The following is an 11644-nucleotide window of genomic DNA, read 5'->3' on the forward strand; positions in this document are numbered from 1 at the left end:
TATATCATAGGGTCATATAGGCTAACTTTTCCCCGTAATTGCTTAGTATTGTCCTCAGTAAAGGGAGAATATTTCAATTTAATAATCGGCCCTTAAATGACATCTTATCTTAATATACTGTTAAATTTTATTATTTAAAAAAGGTATTATTAATCTATTTGTTTGTCAAAGAAATTAACTTTTAGTGCTAATTTGTACTTAAATTTAAATTAACTGATTCAGATTAGAAACTTGTCGCAGTCCACCCAAACGCGCTAGTGGTTCGATCGGCTGCAGTCGTTATTCGGAGGAATTAAAATTTCCAGGATAAAACTCCTGCTCTGTATTAAAGAATTGAATGAGTTGTTTGTTTGTCTATCAGCAATTTTCCCGTCCGAAAATAAAACAATGGATCTAAAGTTAATATCTAAATATATATAAATCCATTTTCGAAAACGTTGCTATTTGAAAAAATATATTAAATAGTCTGTGTATATATTTTCTTTTCTCATCACAAAGTGTCTCTTTGTGATGAGCAAAGAAAATATATATTTGTTTCATATGTATTTTCAGATTTGAAAGGTTTTCAAAAACAGGTATTTACATATATTTATAGAGCCGAAAGAAACGCAGTCATGTAAACGAGGTCTAATACAAGTCCGAATCTGTCTTGACAAGCAGGTGTCTTCTTAACAACTTATTCGTTCCTCAGTGTGCGATAAAAAGCACGTGGCAGTTTTAGTGAGTTTGAAATTTAGGTCAGGGTTGGTAAAGACGAAGCCTCTCCTAGAGCAATTGTAATTTTTTTATCGACTGCTGATAAACCTTGAGCGCCCATCCCTTCATTTTCCATTTCGATTAATAAATTATCTTGTAACTAATTGTCATCACTAAAGGAGAGTCATCAACTGTTTAAGAGAATCGCTGGAACAAAAATTGAATAACTTTCCTTTTACAGTTGCAGAAAATGGTTTGCTGGTGTGACAACTTGATTTTGTTACTATTTTGTTTTTAGTTCTAGTAGGATACGAAACGGAGAGAAAAAAGGCTTCAAAGCGCAATTAGATACACAGTTAATTTCAAATATTTTGAAACAAGTTTGTATGTGTGGCCGCATACATTAATTTTGAATAGTTGTGTAGTCTACGTAGTACATTCGGTTATTGTCACGAATTCAATTTTTCTCATAGAATAATTGACATCGCCAGCTTGAGCTTTTGCATTTTTAGCTCTCCGTAGCTGATAATTCAAGCCTTAACTTCGCACGAGAGATATGGACCCTTGATTAGCATCCTATTATAATGGGATTCGATTCTGGTAAAGAGCGGCTCTTTGCCGCACTGTATATAAAGACACCGAAATAACAGATGTTTCTATGTGTGCCTTTAATTGCTATTTCATAATTGAGGCACCCAAAGATTCCTGGGAAAAAATAAAATTTTTTTGACCCAATAGAAAATTTCCTTATGCATTTTGATGAGTAAGTCTTTATGCGATTGTTACTTAGGAAGTTAGGCTTCAGTAGTCATTGCTGCCATTTTTCGTTGCAAGAACAGAAACCCACAAGAATAGGAAAACGCCAAAGACAGAATTATGTCGACAACAAATTTCAGTAGCGGTAGAAGTCACACGAAATCATTTCAAGAACTGCTATGCTCTCCCTCTTTGATGGGTGGGTATCAACAACTACCAATTTGCTTCTTAGCGGTTGACATTCTCCTCTCCATGGCAGCATTTGCAGGAAATTCTCTCATCCTTGTGGCCCTTCACAAGGCATCTTTCCTGCATCCGCCGTCCAAAGTCCTGTATCGTTGTCTGGCAACCACTGATTTGTTGGTTGGTCTTGTTACTCAGCCTCTCATTGCTCTATGTTGGATGTCCGTGGTTCAAGAACACTGGAACCTTTGTCGCTACGCATATGACGCAGCCCACATCACAGGCCGTGTATTGTTTTTAGTGTCTTTGATGACGATGACGGCCATAAGCGTGGACAGACTTCTCGCCCTGATGTTGGGACTGAGATACAAGCAAATTGTAACTTTGAAGCGCACGTATATTATTGTAATTACCTTTTGGGTTTTTAACCTTGTCGCTTCTGTATGTGGAATTTTTTTCCCCGTGTAATCTTTTGGTACATAAGGCTAGCTACATCATTTTGCCTGGTAATATCATTCGCATCGTACACAAAGATTTTTTGCACTCTCAGATATCATCAAGCACAAGTACGAGATCAACAACAGCCGAGCCGAACAAATGCACTGAACATGGCGCGATTCAGAAAGGCAGTATACAGTGCACTATGGGTGCAGTTAGCATTAGTGGTTTGTTATGTACCAATATTTACAGTGGGAATTGTGATCGCTCTTACTAAAAAATATTCATTACTCTTAGTCGTCGCACGGAAAGTAGCAATTATTTTACTTTGCTATAACTCGACGTTAAACCCTTTTCTTTATTGCTGGAAGATTAGTGAAGTGAGACAAGCAGTGAAGCGGACACTGAAAGAAGCTCTTTGCTGAAATAGGTCGTTCTTGAATTGTTCTTCAGACTTTTAGAGCAGACTTATTAAGGCACGATTATATTTGGAGAGCAGTCGTTAGATAAGTTATTGGATAAAGACAAATAAGTGGCTCAATAGAATAGCTGCGCAGGCTGTTGTTTATAGTCTTTATATCTCTGAGAACCCTATGCTTATATACAAGATGTCATAATCGGGAAAATATATGTAAACATTTCAATTTCATGTTTTCTCCTCTTAGTAATATGAAGACATCAGATAAGACTTCAAAGAGTAGTTTAAGAGATGTGTTTGAGGCCGATGTTGTGTGTTACGATAAAACTATTTTAACTAGTTTTCCTATAATTAAAAGAAAGCGCTTGACGTTGATGTTGGCGCCATATTGCCAAAAGAGACGGTCCAGTTCTAGTCTTGAATTTGTTTTGTCATCAAAAAAATATCCCTAAAGCTTATGTGAAGAAGATTTCCGTTCTTTTGTATTTAACTGAAGGTTATGAAAGTATGCGAAATAAAATTGAGCATCCCTGTTTGTTACAGAATTTTTTTACAGAACGATCGATGATCTGAAATTATATTGGCAACGGCGAAAAACAAGTTTCGCATCATTTGTATAGAGGTCACCATATGCCCAGTTTGTTGCTGGTGTATCTTTAGGTTGTCTCTGAGTTGTACGGATTTTATTTCCTCCATTTCAGAGTGATTAACTGCTGCCCTTAAGTTCCTCAAATGTCTTTTATTGAGTCGTTTTCAAAGCTTTTGTATGAGCTTAGAATTTGCTTCAATATCATACCATCTTATCATCGCGCTAAAAAACATGTTTATTTCAACCATTAAAGAAGTGATAAAATAGATTTTTTAAGACTTAGGAGTCCCATATCGTATTGTGAAACAAAAAATATAGCCCGTTTCTTTGTGTTTGCTAATGAAATTCACACTCGGTGCTAATTTTAAATTAAACTGAAATGTTATTTACGGAAATCAACAGCTGCTTGCGACACACATGTTCTTGTTTAGTTAATTTTCATGCCTTCTTCGCTGTGCTGGATTATCAAAGAGGAACAGAAAGAAAATCCATGGGGAAGAAGTCTTGTTAAAGGAGGGATTGACGCATCTTGACCCGGGAGCTGGTCTTTATTCGCAGTTCGCATAAATGTTTTTTAAATATTCACAGTCATTTATTCATCAGTTCAGGGGCTTATATAGAACTCACATAATGACCAGTTCCCAGTTGGCTTGTTAGCTCAGTTGGTAGAGCACTGCATCGATATCGCAAAGGTCACTGGTTCAAATCCCGTATAGGCTTAAATTTTTTTGGGGCCTTATTTTCGCTACTGCTCAAGAAGCGTTCATGACTGAAGATTGTTTTCATATTCACGTTTCTTGTTTTGTCGGAGACGAAACGGAGATAAAAGAGCCACAAAATGTTATTAATTACCCAATTAAATTCAAATATCCTAAATTAAGTTTGCAGCTGTGGCCTTACATTAATTTTGAACCGCTATATGCATTCAAATTGCTGGACTGTTTGTCATGGATTTGACACCCTTAGCTTAAACCTTCTTTATTTTCAGCTTGCTGAGGCTGATAATGATTTAGGGCTCAACCTTACACAAACGATATGGACATTTGATTGACACCCTATCACTGAAACTAGGTCGCATAAACATCGGCCTTCGATGGTTCCAGGTTCCCATTATTAGCACTGCCTGATGGCGTTCCTTCGCCCACGAGTCGTGTTGGTTAAGGCCTCAAACTTATTTACGGGCGAAGTAACTCGTATTGAAACCTTAATAATGAGTGCCTTATGGCAGGCTAAGTAAAGCGGGATCGTTTGTTGCAACATGAAAAAGTAATCTTAGAGATGTCTTTGAATATGTGCCTCTTATTCCTATTTCACACGTGACCTACAAGAAAAGTTAGACACAAAAAAGGCTTTTTTGACACAACAGACGATCTTCTAACGTATTTCAAACGAGTAAAGATTAATGAGGAAGTTTTTAGAAAATTCATATAGGAAATAGGGTTTCAGTAATAATCGTTGTACAATTGCTGTTGTAACGAAATATGTTTCTCGTTGCAATCATGAAAGAAAGAAGAATGAATTCGACCAAGCTTTTTGAAATTTATAATCTACCACCATACAGGGATTATTTCTCCAATTAATCATCATCCAAAATAATGATATTACATCTAAATAAGCTGCTTATTCTGTCTCTCAAAAACTGACAAAAGAGATTTTCCTCGTTATATCGTCAAACAAAAATATACCCGATGTCTTTGTGTTTGCTAAGGGAATTAACTTTTAGTACTAATTTGAATTTAAATTAAACTTATTCTACTAAAAAAAATAGCTACAAGGAGACGGGTATTTACATATATGTAGAACGTCGAAAGAAACATAATCCGGCACGTAAACGAGGCCCAATACAAGTCCGAATCTGTCGTAGCAAGCAGGTGTCTTCTTAACAACTTATTCATTCCTCAGTGTGCGATATTAAGCACGAGGCAATGTTAGAGAGTTTGAAATATGTGTCAGAGTTGGTAAAGACGAAGCCTCTCCTAAAATAATTGTAAACTTTTCATCAACTGTTGATAAGCTTTGACGACCCATCCCTTCATTTTCCATCTCGATTAATAAATTATCTTGTTTACTTCATTATTGGAAACCAATTGTCATCATCAAAGGAGAATTGTTAATTGTTCAAGAGAATCGTAAGAGCAAAAATTGAATAATTTTTTTTTTACATCAAAGCTCACTTGATACGGAAGTATTTTTTCGTCGTATTGTGAACAAGACATTAGATGCAAATAAATTGTATCAAGGGTCTGCTGGCGAAAGGAGAAGGACAATATTTGAAAGTAAAAGGGGAAATTTTTCGCTGGCGTGATAACTTGATTTTGTTTTTAGTTCTAGTCGGATACGAAAGGGAGAGAAAAAAAGCTACGAAGCGCAATTAGATACGCAGTTAATTTCAAATATTTTAAAACAAGTTTGTATGTGTGGCCGCACACTAATTTTGAATAGTAGTGTTGTCTACGTAGTACATTCGGTGATTGTCACGAATTCAATTTTTCTCCCAGTACAATTGACATCGTCAGCTTGAGCTTTTGCATTTTTAGCTTTCCGTAGTTGATAATGATTCAAGCCTCTTTATGTGGAATTTTTTTATCGCCGTATAATCTTTTTGTATGCCCGCCTTGTTATATCATTTTGCCTGGTAATATCACTCGCATCGTAAACAAAGATTTTTCGCACTCTCAGATATTATCAAGCACAAGTGGGAGATGCAAATGCACTGAACATGGCGCGATTCAGAAAGGTAGTATACAGTGCACTGTGGGTGCAGTTAGCATTAGTTTTTTGTTAAGCACCAATATACACAATGACAATTGTGACCGCTCATACTAAAAATATTCATTACTCTTATTCGTCACACGGAAAGTATTTACTTTACTTTAACTCGACGTTAAACCCGTTTCTTTACAACTGGAAGATTAGTGAAGTGAGACAAGCAGTGAAGCAGACAATTAAAGAAGCACTTTGCTGAGTTAGGTTTTCCTCGAGTTCTTCAGACTTTTAAAGCAGAATCATTAAGTCACGATTATCTTTGGAGAGAAGTCGTCAGATAAGTTATTGGATCTAAACAAATAAGTGGCTCAATACACTAGTTGCGCAGGCTGTTGTCGATAGTCTTTGTATCTCTGAGAACAATTTAACGACAGATAAGCTAATACTAACTATGTGTTTTCAAAAAATATGGTTCCTTTGGGTTATAATACAAGATGTCATAATCGAAGAAAAGATATGCAAACATTTTACTTTCATGTTTTCTCCTCTTAGTAATATGAAGGTATCAGATAAAACTTAGAAGAGTAGTTTAAGAGATGTACTTAAGGCCGATGTTGTGTGTTACGATAAAAATATCTCAAATAGTTTTCCTATAATTAAAAGAAAGCGCCTGACGTTGATGTTGACGCCATATTGCCAAAAGAAGCGGTCCAGTTTTAGCCTTGAATTCGTTTTATCATTAGAAAAACATCCGTAAAGCTTATGTGAAGACGTTTTCGGTACTGGTATATTTAACTAAAGGTTACGAAAGTATATGAAATAAAATTGACCATCTCTGTTTATTAGAGAATTTTTTTACAGATCGATGTTCTGAAATTATATTGGCCACGGCGAAAAACGAGTTTCGATAATTTGGATATCCTTTGTAACTCTCCCGAATTACTTATTTTATCCAAGGTAAATGCCAGGCATTGCTTGCGAATTTTTGTGAATTCGACAGCTGTAACTTGTTCAAACAATCTCAGCTTAATAAGCTTTAACTAACACGAAGCGGCAATACAATTAATACACGCCAGAATAAAGTAAAAGTTGGCAATCGTCGTCACTTAACTGCAGGAACGTCTTTCATTGTCGAAAATCAGAGAAAGTTCGGAAAGATGAAGAACATTCGAAGGAGGAAATCTCAACTAAAAAAAACTTAAAATAAAAGTATTTACCTTACACTCAAAAATCTGATACAACCATGTGTTCTTGCCTCTGTCGCGGAAATGGAAGGCACGTTTGACTATTTTACGACCTTGCTTCCTCAGTCTGTCATGAAAATGTTTTAAAGTCACTAAGACAGAGAGAGTACTAAGAAAGACTCGAAAGCTATGTCATGGAACGGAGAATTGCAACGGCGCGTTGTGAAAATGAAACAGGGAGTTCCTTGGCCCATAAATCTGTGCAAGCTTGAAGCCGGAAATTCTCCAACTGAATTTGAAAGAAGAGCCCACATATGGGCGGCTGTCATCGCCAAAAATACAAAAATAGAATTGGTTTGTAATAACAGATAGAGTCTAATTGTCTTTTAGAGAACAATTTATCTTATCCTAAAAGAATTATTTAAAATACAAATGGACAAGTCGCATTTGGTGAAATGAAATATTCAAACAAAAAATGGTTTATACAATTGAGGAGCTGTGTAGCCACCCTTCTTGAACTAATTCAATAAAAACACGAGTGGCCAAGTGTTAACTGAAATGGTTCAGTGTCGAAATGACAAACGGTTCAGCTAACTGTCCTTTGGTTCAGTAACTTGACAAAAACGGTTCAGAGTGGTGTAAAATGGCCTAGGTTATCGGCAAATGGTTAATCGTAGCCGCAATGGTTTAGTATCGCATCAATCTACTCACCTTTAAAGTGAAATGGTTTAGCGTGACCCCAAATGGTTTAGCGTGACGACAAATGGTTTAGCGTGACCCCAAATGGTTTAGCGTGACCCCAAATGGTTTAGCCTGACGACAAATGGTTTCCTACAAACCGAAATGGTTTCGTGTTACAGCGGTTGACTCAGTTGGTTTACGCCGTAACCGCCAAAAATACATAAGTGAAATGGAAAAGTCAAGCTTGAAATTGAATAGGATAAGAATCTCAAGGGCGCCTCAAAACTATAAAAACTACATAGTTTTTAGGCGCCCTTTAGTTGTAGTTTCGTCATCTTAAAACGATGAATCGCTTTATCACGTTTCCCAGCTATGGTTCTTACTGTCTAGACGGTAAATGTGCCGTCGCGTAAAATGATGCATTTTATCTGTATTTTTGTTATTCCTTTTGTTCCGAAATATCATTTACTTACTGATATTGCGGCAAGATGATGAGGGTATAAATTTATTCGCTAACAAGCTAAAATAGACAAATGTGAAAAAGGTTATTACCGGAGTGAGGCTCTTTGAGTCCAGTGGACAAGGACGACGAGGCTACAGAATTAATTTTTTCCTGTGGTGAGCGTCGAGTGAACTCTTACCCCATCATACTCTATTCTGTTTGCTAATTATCGACCCCATCTTAGTCACTTTTGGTAATACGCGCTGGTAACGACCTTCTAACTGCGAACTTTCCGTCATTTAATCGGCCTACTTTCTTTCTTCCCCAAATTTCGAAAATGTGCGACCCCATTATTGTAATCAACTCTGTTGAAAATGCTATAGTCGATAGTCAGTTCGGTCGTGATCGTGACCTATAACTAGGAAGCACACCCCACGGGGTGATCATACATGCGGCTGTGCCTCTGCTACGATCTACATACAGCCGGAATACACAGTGCATGTTCTTGTAGTAAAGTAACTGAACTTCGGCTTAAAGCGAACCTCGTAAGTAGTCTTCATTAACATCCTGATTAATTTCTTTGTCAGCTGTTTCAACGTCCACGAATTGGAACTTCAGTTGAAATCCTCTCCATAGCCACTAAAGATGTGAAGAAATGTTTGCTACTAAATTTCTGTCTTAACGCTATCATATAAAAAGATGACTACAACAGGTAGCAGTAGCCATCAACTCAACTTAGCCTGAATTACATTTAATATATATGCTCTCGACAAATGGGGTTAAAAACAGAAAAAAGCAGCATTAGGGTCTCAATGCGTGACTTTTGTCACGAAGCATCTCCATTCCTACGAGTTCTCACTTGGTCTCGATATCGAGTCATGCACTCCTTAAAAACAGACATTCTAAAGCAGGTATTTATTTTACGAAACTCTTTTCAACTCGCATATACTTTTGTTTTTCACAAGTTTCTTTGCGGAACTTTATTGTTTCTTGCTTAATGGAGTGACAGACTGTCACGCACTATCGTAGACACCACTATTATAAAATATTCACTAACATACAACTAGCGGCGTGTTGATTTGGTGTTGCACTTAAGCGGAAATTATTTAGCTGCGTTTAAAGACTAATCTTTCGCTGTTTAGAACAGACTGATAGAAATGTAGACTCCCCATTAGCAAAGAAATTTTAGATTAGATTAAAACCATTCCAATTTTCGTGCGGGGGAATCGATGAATACGCCCGAGATTCTCCTGATTGACACGAACACTCATGGTGCCAATTAGAGTTAGGCGCTTTTCAAGTTGAAAGTCGTTCACTGCGACGATTTTGCACTATAAATATGTGCATTGAGGATGCGCAAAACCTTTGAATCAAACTCACCTTTTATTGGTTTAAACACTAAATTATTTGCGTTTGAACGTGTACGTAACAAAAAGAGCAAGCAAATAAAAATATAATGAGTCTCAGTACTAAAAATGAAATGAAATTGGTATATAAGGATTTAAGCCCGTTTACATGTTAAGGGAAACATCTAAGAAGTAACTAATAATTTCGCTTGAGACACGAAAACACGAATATTATGTCCTGTGCTTTTTTAACCAGAGAGATGGGGAATGGGCTATTTACAATTGGTTAGAGCCATTTTCTCGGTCGTTCGCATAGATAGAAAGTAATAGAATTCCTAATAGTGCATTTCGATTGCGTGTCTTGAAACCAAAGCCAAAATTAATACATCGACCAATCAGAGGAGAGGAAATTATCTCTAAGCACAACCTTTTATGGGCAGAGATCCGTTGGTTGATTTTACAACTTTGACTTTGGCACTCAACTATTAGTGTAGGAAACTAAATACAATCGGGCCGACTGCTCGTTAGTAGACCGGTTTAATACAGGTGTTACCGGCATACTTTTGGGAATTATTCAAAGTTCACGGGCGTTACGCCTCTTTGATCATTTCAAATTTATTTCAGGGCTACTTGTGACGAGCCTGTTACAGTCTTAGGGGAGTTCAGGCGAAGGTTACAGCGAGGGCGAATGCTTGACCTTCAAAATTACTCTGAACTGTGTGAGGGAAAGACCACGGAGATATTTGTCTCTCGTTACCGCCTCTTCGATGATGCTATGGAAGAGATATTGAGGGATGATCCGCTAGCGATTGATTTCAGTGTACCTTTAGAGGTGATCTTCACCGGCGAGGGCGCTCAAGATTATGGTGGTCCAAGGCGGGAATTTTTGGGCATGGTGATGCGCGAAATACGTGACAAGCTCTTCAAGGATTAAAGAGAAGGCTACATCATTTTTGAGAAAAAAGAAGCACTAGACAGGAAATATTACTATGGAGCTGGCCTCTTTTTTGGTAAATATGCAAAGCCTACTGAGACACCTATGTCAATTTCACTTGAGCACACAAGAATTTCAATTTACCTTTTTATTGCAGGTTTTAGTTTGTTGCAAGGTGGTCCTTTGCCTACTTTCTTTGCTGAAGACCAGCTTCAGCGAATCTTCAAAAAAGATGATTGACTAATCTGGGGGAAGCAGAAACCCAATTTCGGGTAGGACTCGAGAGATTCGGACTCGTTGAGGTAAGATTTCACTGTGACCGGTTGTAACTGATGGTCTAGTCTTCACCCTTTACCGACTCTCGCTAAATACGGACAGTTTCTCTTCAAGCGCTTCCGACGAAAAAACCCTACACATTTATTTTACATGTGATAGGCAGTTGTTTAATCCCCTTTGGATCTCTGCAGTCTGGGCGCAGGTCTAAAAATTGCTGGAGAAGAATAGGGACTGTATGTAGGATGCCCTCTCTTCCCTTTGATCCTCTCTTACTCACACAAGAGATCTGTATTCCCTTGATCTCTAACAATTTTACATAGATTCAATACTTTCTGAGAAAATGAATCTTGCTTTTCTCTTAATCTGCTGTTAGCTCCTTCATGGGAAACCGAGGCTTTCATTCCTCTTCCGAGAGACAGCAGTGCTGCCTATGACATACCCCAAACTGGTGAAACTGCTGGACCCTATTTTTTTCCGACGAAGCGACCAACCAAAGGCAGCGGGAAGAGCGGACATACACACTGTTCCTGAATTTACTTGAAAGAGGTGTCAGGTAACTGTCGTTCTCTTTTCTCTAGTCTAAGAAACATCACCGCTGGCTAGACAGTTGTAACTTTGCTTTATGCCAATCGAAATTTTCCACAGAGCGCGCAAAAAGAACTGGGATTCAGAGCTTTATGAGTGCATTACTAATTTTTGTTTTTTTCTCTTTTTAGCTGGAAGAGGGGTAGATGGCAATATATCTCTCCATAGCATTTTAAAGTTCGTCACTGGATGCGAGAACGAGCCTGTTCTGGGTTTCCAAATGAAGCCCACTATTTGTTTTGATACGAATATGCCATCTTGCCTTCCTATGGGCAACACTTGTATTAGCAGGCTGACTTTGCCGATAGGTGAGAATGTATCAATGACCGAGGAAGAAGTGTTCTCTTTCTTTGACTACGCTTTCGAAAATGATTACTTTGGCCTTCTCTAAGTGAAACTATTGATTTCTG

At 37.6% G+C, this 11644-nt stretch overlaps 1 protein-coding gene and 2 pseudogenes across 2 annotated transcripts in view; 2 read left to right on the forward strand and 1 right to left on the reverse strand.

The window, feature by feature from the left end:
• The window catches only part of LOC149038143 (uncharacterized), a 69240-nt gene extending 62017 nt beyond the window's left edge, over window positions 1-7223 (reverse strand). The window contains exon 1 of the mRNA XM_089187179.1: window positions 7004-7223. The gene's annotated coding sequence lies outside the window, so the exon portion shown is untranslated. The remainder of the gene's footprint in view (window positions 1-7003) is intronic.
• LOC149038147 (melanocyte-stimulating hormone receptor-like) lies at window positions 1573-2498 on the forward strand (annotated as a pseudogene).
• Window positions 7224-10045: 2822 nt separating the features above from the next.
• On the forward strand, window positions 10046-11625 carry LOC149038148 (uncharacterized; annotated as a pseudogene). The gene is made up of 3 exons (XR_016181050.1): window positions 10046-10675; window positions 11023-11202; window positions 11366-11625. The product of XR_016181050.1 is annotated as an uncharacterized LOC149038148 (transcript).
• The last annotated feature ends 19 nt before the right edge of the window (window positions 11626-11644 follow it).

Source organism: Pocillopora damicornis, chromosome 11 (assembly GCF_964200805.1).
Source record: "Pocillopora damicornis chromosome 11, jaPocDami1.2, whole genome shotgun sequence".
In the NCBI taxonomy this organism is placed as follows: Eukaryota; Metazoa; Cnidaria; class Anthozoa; order Scleractinia; family Pocilloporidae; genus Pocillopora; species Pocillopora damicornis.